The sequence below is a fragment of the Eptesicus fuscus genome, chromosome 7, assembly GCF_027574615.1.
Source record: "Eptesicus fuscus isolate TK198812 chromosome 7, DD_ASM_mEF_20220401, whole genome shotgun sequence".
In the NCBI taxonomy this organism is placed as follows: domain Eukaryota; kingdom Metazoa; phylum Chordata; class Mammalia; order Chiroptera; family Vespertilionidae; genus Eptesicus; species Eptesicus fuscus.
Genome location: NC_072479.1, coordinates 7,561,232 through 7,565,965, shown reverse-complemented (window position 1 = coordinate 7,565,965; position 4,734 = coordinate 7,561,232). Strand labels below are relative to the sequence as shown.

The following is a 4,734-nucleotide window of genomic DNA, read 5'->3' as shown; positions in this document are numbered from 1 at the left end:
AGAGCCTCCAGCAAGGACATTTAGTATAATCTCTATTTTCTGTCAAACCTCCCCTTGCTATTCCCATCTCCAAATCACAACTAACTAATGACCAAATACAAAATAAACTTTTGTTAATACTCATCAGTAGTTTTTTAAAACAGTGATACTACTGCTGAAAAGGTGATGCAAAATATTAATCCCTTAAGTGGGTACCCTACTTTCAGGTACTAATTTTTTTCCTCTGAGAATGCTGAGATTATCTTTCTTATTTTTTTTCTCTATTTCTCATTCTTGGTAGATGTTTTTAAAACAATAAATACCTTTATTACATGATCTAATATTGGGAAGAGGAAGATTTATTTGCCTTTCTGGGCCTTGAATTTCCTCAGCTAGAACTCCAGGTCCTTTCCCTCTACACATAATCATCTGCTCGGCCACATTGGCCTGGTCCTGAAGTGAGGCATGCAAGAAGCTTGTCCTGATGCAACTGCTCTTCAAGAAGACTGCTGATTTTGGTATTTTATTGACTTTCATCATATTTCTTCTGAATTTTCTTTGATCATTTTTTGTTTAAAATCTCTTCCTCTTCAGGGGTCAGCTTGGCCCCCTTCTTGTGGCCCAGGGGCAGTGCTAGAGGGACTTGTACCACAGTAGGTATGGTGAGCACGCTACAGTTCTTTACTCAGAGCTTGATGTTGCCCAGTTCATTGTTGAATGCATTGTAGACAACATCAATAATCCTAGTTTTGTGTGTACAACACTCCAAGCCCAAGGAAAAAGCTGCCCACATCCAGCCTCAAGGCTTGGTACTTCCTGTTGCCTCCCTGCATACAAACTGTGTGTATTTGGCAGGGGCCAATCTTAATGTTGGCAGCAGGACATCCTAGTTCATATTTTCACTTCTTGTGGTGGGGCTGTGTCTTGCCCCAGGTCTTGCAGTGCTTGTACTAGTTGTCTCGAGAGATGCCCATGGCTCTGCATCAGCTGGAAAGAGCCTTGGGAGAATTTCTTGATTTATTTATTGCCTTCCTTGAAATATTATATTTGGTTATGACTTATCCATAATAATCTAATCTTAAACATTATATATAATAATAAAAGCTTAATATGATAATTAGACTGGATGTCCTTCCGGATGACCTTCCAGATGAAGCTGGGGCTGCCAGGGAAGCCCAGGTTCCGGGTGCCAGAGAGAATCCGGTGCCAGCAGCAGGGGGAAGGAAGGCCTACTCTTGCACGAATTTCATGCATTGGGCCTCTAGTTTACTAGTATATATAATTGTTTTATGTAAAATTGTATGTATATATAATGCTTTTAAAGAAATGATACCTGTATTTTGGTGCACATGCACAGGTGGTGCTTGTGTCAACACCAATCATCGGAAGCACAGCTGTAAGGGAATGAGTGCCCGCTGGGAATTTTATTTAATTGGGATACTCCTCCCATAAATGGATATTTATTTTTCACAGATGAAAAAACTGTTTTTCAGTAAAATTAGTAACTTTCTCAGGGTCATACTATTGATAAGGACAGAGTTCAGATCCAACTTCTGGTCTGTCAGATCCTAAGTTCTTGTACTTTTCAACTAGTGTATGGGTAAGTCTTCAGCTCTCAACTCTGATGGGACAAAGGCTCTGAGACATAAGACATTGTTTACAAAGCACACTCTTCATAAAGCCCACAGAGTTTATAGTCTCTGCCTGATCACCAGACAATTTGAGAAAACTACTTTGTCAGATTCTAAGAAGGGTGTTCTGACAGCAATGCAATAAAGCAGTTGACATCAGAGGGAGAAAAATATACTCACTAGATCTTTTGCGATTTGAGAAATTGATTTTTGTAGAATTTAACATAGATGAAAGCATTTTCCAAAAGTACCTGGAACCTGGGCCAGTTATGTTCTTCTCTAAAAAATTCAGTTCTAACCCTGGCCGAGTAGCTCAGTTGGTTAGAGCATCATCCTGATCCACCAAAGTTGTGGGTTCAATCCCTGGTCAGCGTACATATAAGAATCAACCAATGAATGCATAAATCAGTGGAACACAAATTGATCTCTCTCTCTCACTCTCTTCCTCTCTTAAAATCAATAAAAATTTAAAAAATTCAGTTCTAACAGACTGATTTTCAACCCCTCACTTGAGTGGCTTGTATGGAAGCTCTCTGAGTGGGGTAAAGAACACAGTTTCAGATTCTCTGGAACGGAAGTGACCAAGAGTCCCAGCCATTGATAGAAAGGCAGTTGGGTGGGTCCTGATCAGAGAAGAAACGTAGCCACATTTAGGGCAGTATGGAGATTGTTATGGACAGTTATTGAGAGGGTTAACTTGAAACGCAGTGGGAAACAAAGGCAGGTGGAACATAGGAAGGGGCATACATGCAGTTTGAGCAAGCCTAATCACAGGAACCAACCATGCAGAAATAATAAAATGTTTCTGGACTCAAAGTGGGAGGCATGGAAAAACAAGGGAGGACCTGCAGCAACAAGGTATACAAACACACAGAAACAGGGAAAGTTCAGGTCCGTTGCTGGGCAAGAACAATTGAGGGGATCAATTAGGTGACGAAATGGATAGATATGAAAGCAGGCTTATAGCAAATATATACCCCTGGACTACAAGGCTTGAGGGGGCAGCCATTTTTGGGTCCTCCGTCCCCATGAGGGGAGTCTGAATCTGCTCGTAATAAATTTTCTATGCTTTTGTTTAAGTCTTTTGGTCCAAGGAGCTCATTCTTCTGCGTCTCAAGACACAACGCTGGGGAACAACCTCGGCTCACCATTCTGGTTATCACTGTTACAGTGGGAAAGCACATCATGGTCTCCAAGATATCCTAATGATGTTAGAACACACTGTTATAACTAAACAATCAGACTTCTACTGGACAGGTACTGGGCCTGGAGAGGGTAGTATATGGGTTCTTGACTTCATGCAAGAAAAATTTCACAACACGAGTCCAGATGACTTTGAGAGTACTTTTATTAAAGCTGGGGACAGTGAAACAAACAAAAAGTTTAGGATAGTAGAAGCAACAAGAGAGAGACTAGGCAGGGCTGCTTTGGCTCTCTGAGAAATCAGAGCAAATGGAGCCTTGGAGACAGGTTCAGGGAGTTAGCCAGGACAAGCTGCCACTACCCATCGCTCCCATAGTTGCAAGTCTCCTGGGGGACCTTTAGAGCTTATGAGATGAACCCCTGAGAAAAAAGAAAGGCATGGGTGTGCTCCTGGGAGGGAGAGCATACCCTGGTCCTTTGTGTTGAGGCTTTTAAAGGCTGGGAGTTTAGGGAGGTCTTAGGGAAGGATCTCAATTGAATATTTCTCAGCTTTATGCTGATGCACCTGAATGACATTTATTCCCTTAACTTCATCTGTCCTTGGGAGTGGTTGGCACAAATGGCACTAATTGGATTTCTGTTACATATCTCCCTGAGTAGGGTGACTTAAACTATTTGCACTCTGGTTGGGGAGGAGAGGTGTAACCATTTACTCTTAAGTGTCCTTGTTTAGGGAAGATAGGATTTTGTGATTTACTAGATGTCTGTAACCTGCTTGTCTGTTTAACTATCTGTCTCAGTTTCCCTATTCTACTTGTCCTGGCTGGCCTGTCTCAAGGAGACTGCTCAGAAATCCTCAGAAATATGTTTCTGAACCAAAATTCCCCATGGGCTTATTTTCTTATCTATTTCAGTCTTTGGCATCATTGGGCCATTTGGACTATGGTTTTCTACGTAGATTTTATATAAGGGAAAACAAACTAAATAACACCCTTGATATTAGTGATGTATACTTTCAAAAAAAATAGCAGCGTTGATCATATTGTTGTTTCTTTTTTAAAATATGTTTTCATTGATTTTTTTTTTAGAGAGAGAGGGATAGACAGATAGAAACATTGATGAGAGAGAAACATTGATCAGTTGCCTCGTGCACGCCCCTACTGGGGATCAAGCCTGCAACCCGGGCATGTGCCCTTACCAGGAATCGAACCAGTGACCTCTTGGTCAACCACTGAGCAACATGGGCCAGGCCTATTATTGTTTCTTTAATGATTGATAATAAAATGTCCAAAACATTAAATGAATTCTTCATGAAGGCAGTTTTGGGGGGAGCTAATCTAAGATGGTCTAAATATATAATTTTTTCAGGCCTCACTGTGTTACATTTCAGCATGTTTATCACATTATGTTCTTTAAATCAAAGTAATTCTAACTCAGCCCACTCCTATAGGGCTGGTAGAAAATTTAATGTTCATAATTATTGGGATTCCCCATAGGCTTGGGCAAGGACTTCCCACCACCTGCTACAGAACAACATGTTCGGGGGATCCTCTGTCTTGGTCCTTGCTGGTGCCTCTGTTGCTTCCTGTGGTGGCTTTCCCATGTGCCCATTTGGCTGGACTGTCTGACATCTCCCAGAATTTCCTTTCTGTGTTTCCTGTCAGCATGAGCTATGAGGGAGATTCCCTCCTGACAGTTGGAGGATGGAAGGAAGGCAGCAGCCCTTTTGTAGCACACATACTAGCACATTGTTTCTGATCTGTCAGTTCAGCTTATTGGCAGGAAGCAGCAATTTGGCCTGCAATTGCTATCCCGTCCCCCTAGATCTTCCTTCAGTTTCTCTGACTCATGTGTGTGTGTGTGTGTGTGTGTGTGTGTGTGTTTAGGTTCTTGACAAAGGACCTTGGTCTCTGTAGAATACTCTTTTCACCAAGGTTGGAGGCCATGAGAATCCAAATCCATGTGGGCCATCCTGGCCCTT

General features: G+C 41.8%; 1 pseudogene; it reads right to left on the bottom strand.

The window, feature by feature from the left end:
* Positions 1-338: 338 nt before the first annotated feature.
* On the bottom strand, positions 339-953 carry LOC114228971 (40S ribosomal protein S8-like; annotated as a pseudogene).
* Positions 954-4,734: the final 3,781 nt, after the last annotated feature.